General features: G+C 38.9%; 1 non-coding gene across 1 annotated transcript; it reads right to left on the bottom strand.

The window, feature by feature from the left end:
* Nucleotides 1-4,600: 4,600 nt before the first annotated feature.
* On the bottom strand, nt 4,601-4,682 carry TRNAS-AGA. The gene has a single exon. It is a non-coding gene; the product is annotated as a tRNA-Ser (tRNA).
* Between the last annotated feature and the right edge of the window lie 7,303 nt (nt 4,683-11,985).

Genomic DNA, 11,985 nt, shown 5'->3' with positions numbered 1-11,985 from the left:
AGAGTCTTGGGGTTGTTCTTTCTTAAGACTGGGGCCATGGGGTCCTGGCTGATAATACCCCAAGTCAGGCTCGCGATAAGGAACCTGAGGAAACCCCTCAGGCTGTTTTCTCTTAGAGCCCCGATCTGAAACATGGATGGGCTCCTTGGAAGCTTCAGCAGGAGCTTGGTGCGGTCGCGACACGGTTGCTTGTTTCTCGGACGCCGCTCGCCTCTTGGCCTCCTTGAAGAGCTCGTATTATCCGGCGGTCATGGTGACATTGATGCGGCCAGACTCCTCCATCTTCACATTCCAGAACAGGTGGTTGTGTTCCCATAGACGGCGCCAAATTTGATCCCGTCCGAAAGCTGAGTCGGATGGAGGTGGGCCTTGATGTACTGGAAGTTGACGGAAAGTTGTTGCGGCGTCCGATCTACCTAGCACCCTCCGAAAGGGTTCACACGGGCAGATGATGAAAGATGATGACCGGGATGATGATGCTAGGGCTTTGCGCACACTCAGACGATCCCACGAGTCGTTAGAGACCAGAAACCAGGGAAAAAGTCCCCGGGTCAGGCCCTCCGATGCTCAAATCAGGTACTTTTTCCCCAGAAGCACAGAGAAAGGACGAAAAGTAAAGAAGTGTAAGAAATGACGAGTGAGCATACCTGCATAAGGGACAAAGCATCCCTTTTTATACTACAATGGATGTTTCTGGGGTCTGGCGGGTGTCAGGGAATGTCGGCTGTCAAGCTTTCTCTGGCGATGAATGACACGCGACACCTCCTTATAGGCCGGCGACAGAACCAAAAAGGTAATGAGCCCCGACTGTTAGCATATTCCCTGACACACTGATTATTCTCTGACAGACAGTTACGATTCCCTTGCTTGCTTGTCTTGTAGTTCATGGCGTCCTCCGTTCGTGATTGCTACGCTAGACCTTTACACTTGCTAACCTCGCTTTGATATCTTGCTAACCCCGATCTGACTTCGCCTTCAGACCTGTGCTTTGAACCCTTTCCTATGCATCTCCTATTACAAACCCTGAACCGTCTTGTCTCTTATTGGCATTACGTGTCGCGCCCTGTATACCTTAGTTTGATTTTGTTTATCCCTGCTTCCAAGATGTGTCTGACTTCGTTTGTCCCGACCTGTATCCTTGGCTAACACATCACGATCTGTATATTTTATCATAAATCTTGACCTGTATACTTGGCTAACACATCCCGACCTACATGTCAGGTCTGTATTCCGACTCGCTGACCGCCGTTATCCATGGCTTGCACGTTACATCCTGTACGCCAGGTCTGTATTCCGACCCGCATCTGTATATTGTTATCCATGGCTTGTACGTTCCGACCTGTACTCCATGCCTGTATCCCGACCTGCTTCTATCCACTGTTATCCATGGCTTGTACATTCCGACCTATACACCAGGCCTGTATCCCGACCTGCTTCTGTTCACTGTTATCCATGGCTTGTACGTCCCGACCTGCACGTCATGTCTGTATTCTGACCCGTATCTGTTTACTGTTATCCATGGCTTGTACGTTCCGACCTGTACGCCAGGCCTGTATCCCGACCTGCTTCTGTTCGCTGTTATCCATGGCTTGTACGTTCCGACCTGTACGTCAGGCCTGTATCCCGACCTACTTCTATCCACTGTTATCCATGGCTTGTACGTTCCAACCTGTATGCTAGGCATGTATCCCGACCTGCTTTTGTTCGATGTTATCCATGGCTTGTACGTCTCGACCTGCACGTCAGGTCTGTATTCCGACCCGCATCTGTTTACTATTATCCATGGTTTGTACGTTCCGACCTGTACGCTAGGCCTGTATCCCGACCTGCTTTTGTCCGCTATTATCCATGGCTTGTATGTTCCGACCTGTACGCCAGGCCTGTATCCCGACCCGTATATGTATATTGTTATCCATGACTTGTACGTTCCGTCCTATACGCCAGGCCTGTACTACGCCAGAGGCCTTTCCCTCTACGCCTTTATATGGCCTGTAGGCCCACTTCTCAGTTGTACTTGGCCTGAGGGCCCAGTTCTGAGCTGTACCTGACCTGTGAACCTCATTCTCAACTGTACCTAGGCTGTGAGCCCCGTTCTTGATTGCTATCGAGGATGGATCTAGTCCAACGTGTAATCCTATCCTTTGACTGCCTAGTAAGCGGAGATTTTGACCACGGCCCGCAAGCTTGACTTCTGACTTCCACGTAAGCTTGACTTCTGACCTCCACGTAAGCTTGACTTTTGACCTCCATGTAAGCTAGACTTTTGACCTCCACGTAAGCTTGACTTCTGACCTCTACGGGGGCTTGACTCCTAACTACATCATCTTACTGACCCCACAATCATGCACCGTATCATATATGTTGATGGATATCATTACTAAAGATTATGCTCGAAAGATGACATTGATTAAAAAGAGGCATTTTCACCAATCTCAAAAAAATATTAGGTATTATTATGACATTGAATGAAAAGCTTGAATAGGGAAATTATATGAATGAGCTTGAAGGGTTTTCAATTGAAGTAAAAATGGTTGTAAACTTAAGAAATCATTATGTGAACTTAAATAGAGTTTTAATGATGGTATATTAAATTTAATAATATCATTGCCTCTTTTGGTTTAGAAAAAAACATTGTTAATCATTACATATACCAAAAGAATAATGGGAACAAATTCTATTTTTAGTCCTATATATTGATCATATATTAATTGTAAGTATCTTGTGGTAGTTTTGATATGGTCAACCAAGTTAAGTTAGGTCATATTGTGTTTGAACCTTGTGTCTAAGTGTGTAGAAACTTATGAACACAAGAAGTCGAGAGGAAGACGCAGCTAGCGAGAAGGATGGCACAGGAAGGGACTCGAAGGGCTCGATGCATCCGAAGGACGAGATGCTACGGAAGAGTACACCAGCGGATGAGATGGAATCGCGTGGCGATCTGAGGGACGAGAAGCCTAGGAGGAAGGCTGCTCGAGGAGAAGGTCGGAGTTGGCCTCTGGTGAGCTCAACTCCGTTTAGCCGGAGAATCACCTACGTGAAGAGATCAGTGTTTAGCTAAGTTGCGCTGTGAAAGGCGCCTTCTATAGCTGGAAGGCGCTTTCGATGAACAGTACAAAGGCGCCTTCCGGCCTTTGAAGGCGCCTTTCGATAGTCGTTGGCCACGAATAGAGTTTTATCCGTTGCGGATAAAACTTATCCGATGGAAAGCACCTTAGACCATCTTGGAGGCGCCTTCAAGATGCGGATAGAGTTTTCCATGGGCTATAAAAAAATCCCTGGACCTAGAAAATAGACAACAACTCTAGTATTCATTTCCTAGTTCTTTTCTGAGTATTCAACGAGTGTAAAAGACTTCTCTGCCTTCAACGAAGGAGATTTTTAGTACTTTTTAATTTGGCTTGGATTAACAACCACCTAGGTTATAACCAAGTAAATTCTTCTATCTCTTTTATTTTGTAATTGTTCAATTAACCTGTTATAATTATGTGATTGCTACTAATCTCATTTGAGAGATCGGGAAAGGTTTCTTTTTATATTTGACAGATAATTCACACCCTCTTGTCGGACCCGCTACACCAATAATTGGTATCAGAGACAGAATGCCTCAGAAAGATTAGCCGCCGACTAAAGCACCGAGATGATGGTCGGACCAAACATCTATCCATCAAAGTTCAAGGGAGAATTTATGACATGGAAGAAGGCATGGAGGTATTCTTTAAAACACACTTTGAATTGCTTTTAATTATTAAATATGATTTTATAGCTCCCAAAGACCCACAAGGAAATGAAAAAGAAGAATACCAATGAACCAAAAAGGAGCAAGCAAATTTCGTAGCAAATAGACGAGCCGAATTTCATCTGCTGAGCATGCTACTTATGCAAGAAGTTAGCAGAATCGACGCCTACGAATCAGCAAAGGAACTTTGGAAGAAGATCCTGGAGCTACACGAAGGTACGTCCGAAGTCAAGCTCGCAAAATGAGATCTGCTCCGGAACCAGCTAACCAACCTTCGGATGAAAGGAGAGTTAGCAGCACAAATGCACACCAAGCTGAAAGAGTTAATAATCGGACTTACGAATCACGGAGAACAGGTAACAAATCGAGATTTGTTAAAGTATATCTTAAATGCTTTCCCTATGACACAAGACTGGACGTCTATAACAGATTCTTATTATATTCCAAAAGATCTAGAAGTACTCTAGAGAGTTTATTTTCTATTTTGATTTTTTTAAAAGATACTAATAAGTATAATTTAGTATCATTAATTATAATTGTATACCATATTTATTTCATTTTATAATTTATTTTCCTTAGATTTTTTCTTCTGACTTATTATATTAAAATAACAAAAAGATTAATTTAATAAAAAAAACAAAATATTAACATAATATGTCACTGTTAATTAACAATTATAGTAAACACTACAACTGATCTGATTATCACATCTTAGTTCTGGATTTATGCGGTAAGTGAATTAGGAGGGAAACCGTTTACTCTGGAGAAATTCGGATCTAAATTATCGAAAAAGAAATAGTTTTTTTTTTTTTAGAATTTCTTAAATGCAAATATTAAAAAAAAAAAAAAAAAAGCTTGAGAGTTCGTGGTCGGCAGGATTCGAACCTGCGCGGGCAAAGCCCACATGATTTCTAGTAATGCCCGATAACCACTCCGGCACGACCACATGCTTGAAACCTTTACAGATTTTATTGTAATTTAAATAATATAATCTAAGTTTGTCATCCGCCCTCCGACGTACGCCGCATGCCCGCCGCCACCAAGCACGTGCCATCGCCCCTCACCTTCTTCCTCTTGCCGCATGCCCGCCGCCACCTCGCTCGTCTTCCACACTATGCTGCACTCGGCCCTCTCCAACCGCGTCCTGTGGACCACCCTCATCGCCGGTCTTGTGCTCAACGGCGACTACCTTGCGGATATCGAGAAGTTCCGCGGCTCGCGGGCCATCAGCGTCCACCACAACAGTTTCGCAATCGCCACCGTGCTCTCTGCCTCCGCCTCCGGCTCTGCCTCAAGACCGAACGCTTCGCTTCGGCTCCCAGGTCCATACCTGTGCGGTCCACAGCTCCCTCGTTGGTCTCTACTCCAACTGCTCCGATCTCGCCAGCGCCAAGCGGGTCCTCCGGACATTGGACTCCGAAAACCCGGTCGTGAGATGAAACCCTCTCCCTTTTTGTCGAAATGCTCCTTCGAGACCATCCGTTGGACGAGTTCACCTTCGCCTCCTCTCTCTACTCCGGCTCCTTCGCCAGCGACTCAGGCATCGGAAGATCCGTCCGTCGTCTGGTTCTCAGGACCATCTTCGTCTCTCACGCCATGTACGCCAAGCTGGGATACTTTCAGTCACTTACGCCCGTGGAGTGTTCGACCAAATGCTTGAGAGGGGGGTGTAGTGAACATTCCCTCCTTTTAAAATAAATAATAATAATAAATCGACCTCTTAATTAATTAATAAAAAATATTTTAATTTTAAAAAATTAATTAATTCATTAATTGAATACAATTTGCTTTATAACCATATAAGAAGCTGAAATCCTCTATCTCAAAATATCTTTGTCTTCATATTTCTTTATTGATCAAATAGGTTACACATCCTGTTGTCGTATATATCTTAAGAATGTCATGATCATCAGAGATAAAATTATTTAAGGGCAAAGGATCCGAATTACCATATAAGATCTATCTCGTCCATAATTAAATATTTTAATTCTAACAACTAACTTTTATTTGAAATAAAATAAAGGAGTTTATTTAATTAAATGATTTATTGAAATTTGAATAATTTTCTCTCTGGACTCCTAACATTAAAGTTGTTTTTTTTCTTTTTTCTTTTTACTAACTTGCATTAAATGCTTTCTCATTAGAGACCAATTGCGATCTCTCATTTTTCCCTTGAATTTGAATGAATATGACTAAAATTCCTTTAATGACAAAATGTATTGTATAAATTCCGTTAAAATAGTTTATTTAATTAAATGGTTTATTCAATAAATAATTATAAGTTGAATCAGAAATTTGAATAATTTTCTTTCTAGACTCCTAACATTAAAGTTTTTTTTCTTTCTATTTTTTTTCTTTTTCTTTTTTACTTACTTGCATTAAATGCTTTCTCATTAGGGACCAATTGAGATCTCTCATTTTTCCCTTGAATTTGAATTTGAATGAATATGACTAAAATTCCTTTAATGACAAAATGTATTGTATTAATAGGATCTTCATTGAGAGTTCATTAGCATACATACCAATATTTTCTTAAGAGGAATTTTGCATTGAGTTTTCCTTTGTTTTGTCTTGCTTTGAGTATTTTTTGAACTATGTTGAAAGATTATTTTACATCATGCTCTCAGGGTAGTGTGAATTGAAATGTCTTGTGACATCTTTTATTTGAATAAAAGCGAATTCGATAGTGTTGCTTCAAGGGAATTACTAGATGTTATTGATGAGGACAAGGTCCCCATTTTACATGGTCTCTAGTAATGTAGTCATTGTCAAACCTTTGGGCATGGAGATTTATATTGCATTTGATGCATCCGTTGAAATGAGACCTGTGGCCACAGTATATAAGGTATTTTAGTTTACTTTATAACTCGTAATTGATAAACCTCACATTCATCAATACTCCGACCATATGCAAATGCGATAACAATACTTGACAGAAAACAAAAACTCGGCGTCCTGTTGGTCATAAAATGGGGAAAATAATGAAAGAAAATCGGATAGCATGGCATAAAATTACAAAAGAGAAAAATACATTACACAATGTAAAATTAGGAACTCGGTTTGTAAGCATTCAAAAAACAATACAAAAGTGAAGGCTAAGGCAGTGCTGTGAGCGTGGATTTTTAGTGAATTCTGGTTTTCTGATTTTGTGGAGTGTAGGAAGGAACAAAATAGGTGGAGTATTTATCAGGTAAGTAATTTCGAACCAAAGTTGGCATACTCTATAAGATCCCAGAAGCAATGCTGGAAGTTGCATGAACCGTCAAGGTATGCTCTGGTATGAACGTCAAGCCTGCAATATTAGAAAAAATTTTAGCTTTCAGTTTCCAACATAACTTTATTGTTCAAGTTATCTTATGATATAAACTAGAAACATAACTCTTCTTCCATCGTTTCACTGTTCTAATAGATAGTTGTGTTTGGTGACTAAACGAAAAAGCATAATTTTTTTTTAAAAAAATTAAGCCTAACAAAAATTTATGATTAGCAAACATAGCCAAAGAAAGTTAAAATTCTTGAATTAAATATGTGTATTATAATATACGCTACATATACTCTCATGTTTTTATTTGTATCTATATGTGTTTTATTTGCAACAGTTTGTTTATTAATGATTTAAATTTCTCTAAATAGAGTAAGTCAATTTTCATTTAGGTGTATTAATTTTTGACTTTTGACACCGCTAAAGGGAAGTCACTCCTATTACTAATTTAGGCAATCAAAAAGAAAGTCCATGAGACTGATTTAACATATCAATGCCTATGTTTTTGCAGATGATTATAGCCAACAATATTAAACTACAATTCTATAACTAGAAAATGACAAAGAAATATCTAAAGTTTGTGAAAAAAACATTTTATTCTATTGATAAGTCACTTGTTGGTACATTAATAACCCAATTCACGATCATGAAATTTAATGAGTTGTAAAGTATGCAAGAACATACCATTAAGAAGACTAATATTGTAGGAAATTTAAAGAGCTTAGGAATGATTATAGATAACTCATTGGTTTAGTTTATTTTCAACTCACTGCCTTCTAAATATAATATTTTTCCAATCAACTATAACACTATTAAGGACAAATGGGAGATTAATAAATTAATCAATTAACTTATTTAGGAGGAATAATAACTTACAAATTTAGAAAGTTATTCCATCAATCATATTATTTAAGGAGTTGGTAAAGCGTTGAAAGTAAAAGCCAGAGTTTTAAGAAAAGCAAATCGATAAAGCTCCTTAGACTAATAAAAAGGAATACAATGATGATAAGCATTGATTCTTTAAAAAATAATATTATCAGAAAGATTACCCAATCAGAAGGTTTGATTTGAAAAGTGTATTAAATACTTATAATGTTTTGAATCAAACTTAATTGATGTTCTTTGTAATACTTGAAGGCTTCTTTCTAGTGCTACTATTTGTGTATTCAATATGAAGCAAAAATTCCTTACAATTCAGACCATAAGTTAAACTAAAAATTTTTTAGGTGGGAAATCATATGAAAGCTCAAATTGACGGGATAGAAACTTACCATTTGGTCTTAAAAACTGGCTATCATTTAAACTTATTGTAGACTCTTTATGTACCTTCAATATCTATGAAAGTCTTAAATACTAGTTATCATTTAGATCTATTGTAAACTCTTTATGTAACTTCAGTATCTATGTACCTTACGTCTCTTTCAAAACATGATGTTTGTGGTTTGGTTTTAATTTTAGACATTATTCTTTTAATTTACGAAAGAAATTTAGATTTATTAGTTATAGAGACTTAATAATGGTTTCTATGGATTGACATTTAATGATAAATTTGTTGGATCCTTACTTTGCATCAATATTATAATTAAGCGTATAATATATTTAATGAAAATTTGACTTATGATAAGTGTTTGGGTTGTATATAAAAAAAACTAGAAAGATTGATAAAGAATGATTGTATAGAATCTAGATTTTAGTGATTTGATTTGTGTAAGTTGCATTAAGGGAAAACAAAATCGATATGATAAGAAAAATACTACAAGAAACACTTAGCTTATTGAAATTATACACAAATGTATGGACCTTTTGTTTCTTCATCATTTGGTGAAGAAAAATATTTTATCACCTTTATTAATGTTTTTTCATATTATAAATACATTATTTGCTTTAAGAAAAGTCTCAAATGGTGAATGTTTTCGAACTATACATTAATGAGATTGAAAAACAATTAGATAAAAAGGTGAAAATTACAATGCCTAATAGGGAGTGAATATATGGAAAATATAATGAAACAAGATACCCTCCAAGCCATTTGCAAAACATTTTTGAAAGATATGACATATGTACATAATATATTGTCAGACACACTGTAATAAAATGGTGTGGCAGAAAGGGGTTACTGCACATTAATGGATATAATTAGGAGTATGATGAGTTATCATTACTAAAATCATTGTGAATGTATATTGATCCCGTCCGAAAGCTGAGTCAGATGGAGGCGGGCCTTGATGTACTGAAAGTTGACGGAAAGTCGCTGCGGCGTCCGATCTACCTACCCTTCGAAAGGGTTCACACGGGCAGACAATGAAAGATGATGACCGAGACGATGATGTTAGGGCTCTGCGCACACTCAGACGAGCCCACGAGTCGTTAGAGACCAGAAACCAGGGAAAAAGTCCCCGGGTCAGGCCCTCCGACACTCAAATCAAGTACTTTTTCCCCAGAAGCACAGAGAAAAGACGAAAAGTAAGAGTAGCCTCTCGCAAGGGCATCGAGCGTTCACTCGAACCTTACCTGAGGATTAGTAGTATTGTAGAAGATTGTAAGTGTTGTGAGTGTGCTCTTAACTTATCAATTTCAATTTCCTTCCGTTTCCGTCTGTGCGCTCCCCTAGTATCAGAGCTTGTCATACTCTTGTTACTTAAGCTTGTTGGTATTATGCAACCTTGAGAAACAAAAGGTCAGATCCTAACTTGGTGGAAAAAGGCAAAGAAAGCTTGAGAATCCAAGGGCACATCTGTATGAGGTTCTCCGGGAAGGAACTGCCCTCGCCTAAAGAACAAGAGTCCTTGTAAGTTCTGATAAGTTTTTATGAGCACTTTCATTATTTCAAGAAATACAATTTCATATCGAGAAGCTCTTTCTGCTACTGATCCTATAGAAAATCCTTCTATTGGTTTTGCCAAGCCAAGCGATTATCAAGGTATTACGCCTGGAATCGCTGCAATCATTAAACAAAATAATACACAAATTCATTTGCTTATCCAAATAGCCGAACCCCTAAGAGATATTCAGCAGGAACTTCGAAAACAAAACAACCCTCCTTTTCCACAAGACTTAGTCTCCAAACTTCAAAACCTATCTCTTGGTCCATCCAAACCCAAAGAAAAACCTGGAAAGCTAAGGGTATTTAAAGACCCATATAAAATCCTAAAGCAAGAACAGGAAAAACTAAAGGGAGTATGACCACCACCAGAACAGAGCAACATCAAGTAGCCACAACACCATTATTTGAAGATCAAATAAGGAGCTACAGAATAAATCAACGACGTCTTTACAATACTCAGCAAGCTGCAAGGAGACTTGGACGTCAACTTACTGGTGGAGCATCATCAAGGTATACCCTTGAACAGCAACTGGAGCCAGAAGCCTAGCTGCAGCTATCCATGCAAGAACGAGCCTCTATAGTACCGACGAAGGTTCTTTATCACTCTAGAAGGGATGACGCCCATCACAGAGTTTATGTTCATAGATTTGAAGAAGCTATACTAGTGACAGACAATCACCAAGTTGACAGGAACTTCATTCAAGAAGAAAGTTTTATGCAACTGCAAAGGAGTCGCATGCAGTATATCCACCTGGGTGTCCTCCAGGTGCGTATTCAGATATTACACAGGCAACATGAAGGAACTATGACACTCATAGTCTTCAGAGACAACCGGTGGCAAGGTGATCAAGTACTTTTGTTTAATAGAACTAACCTCCCGGTCTATATTTCTCAGCAGCAAAAGATTGCGCAGCTGATACTTGAAAAAATAGCTATTCCAGAGGTTTATGAAGTACCTCATCTTAGCTACACAGAAAGGAGGACTAAAGGATTTGGGTCAACTGAAGATCAACATACGTTAGCCCAAAATCAAGCCTCTACTTCACAAAGCCCGAGATATTTTACAACTCAGGATATATTTTCCTTATTACTCCCAAGGGAAACAACGGCAGTCCTTGTTCAGGATGACTCATGCCCAAATAATTTTGAAAAAGCCCATGCAGTGGATACAAGCCCAGGGGCCTCTGCACCACGGTCCATGGAAACTACTCAAAATTATAAGGACACTGACAACTCCTATCTGGACTACATACAATACTTGTCCCAATTAAGTACAAAAACCAAACCGTTATGGGACACTTATCCTGACTCGGATTCTGAATGGACTAACCCCTTTGCAAGCGAAGGTGATGGGAGAAAGGAAACATTTATTGAATTAATCCCAGAAAATTGTGAATGATTTATTGAGTTAATTGCTGCTAATGCTGAAATGGAGTACCCCTGTTTAAGGAGGCTGGTAGAAGAAGTGACACCAACTACTGAGCAAATTTCCTCCACCAGCACCGTAATATCTCCATATCGCCCTCCCACAGACACGGCAATGGGACCACCTTGGTATCCCCCAGCAGCTAACACTATTACAAATCCCCCTGCTTTTCAACCCATATACGAACAACAACCACCAAGAACAATATTTCGAGGAGGAATGAATAATGAGTTATGGACTCTCCCATCTGCACAACAACAAAGTGGGGCGATATTCATAATCCCGGAACAATTGAATCTTTTTGATGATGCCTTTTCAAGATGGGAATCCATTACGAAGAATTTTGTAGCCGCACAATCATTCTCAGACACCAAGGAAAAGGTAGAGTTTATTGAAAATCTTTTAGGAGAGATTGAATAAATAACTTGGGTTCAATGGAGGATGACTTATGCTATAGAATATGATGCCCTCATAACAATTAGTGAAGGAAGGGAAGGGACTCGGAATATATTGTCCCAAATGAGAAGGGTATTCTCTGCAGAAGATCTCACCCAAGGATCTACTGAAATTCAGAATTCTGCTTATAGGGATCTTGAGAAGTTATCATGTGACAATGTCAAGAATATAATCCAGTATATTAATGATTATATGCGGTTAGCAGCCAAGACGGGAAGATTATATGCGGGACCAGAGCTATTAGAAAAATTCTGGCTTAAAATGCCAGGAGATCTCGGAAA

This window comes from Zingiber officinale, chromosome 9A, assembly GCF_018446385.1.
Source record: "Zingiber officinale cultivar Zhangliang chromosome 9A, Zo_v1.1, whole genome shotgun sequence".
Taxonomy (NCBI): domain Eukaryota; kingdom Viridiplantae; phylum Streptophyta; class Magnoliopsida; order Zingiberales; family Zingiberaceae; genus Zingiber; species Zingiber officinale.
Note: the sequence above shows the minus strand (reverse complement) of the source record. Positions and strands in the feature narration are given on the sequence as shown.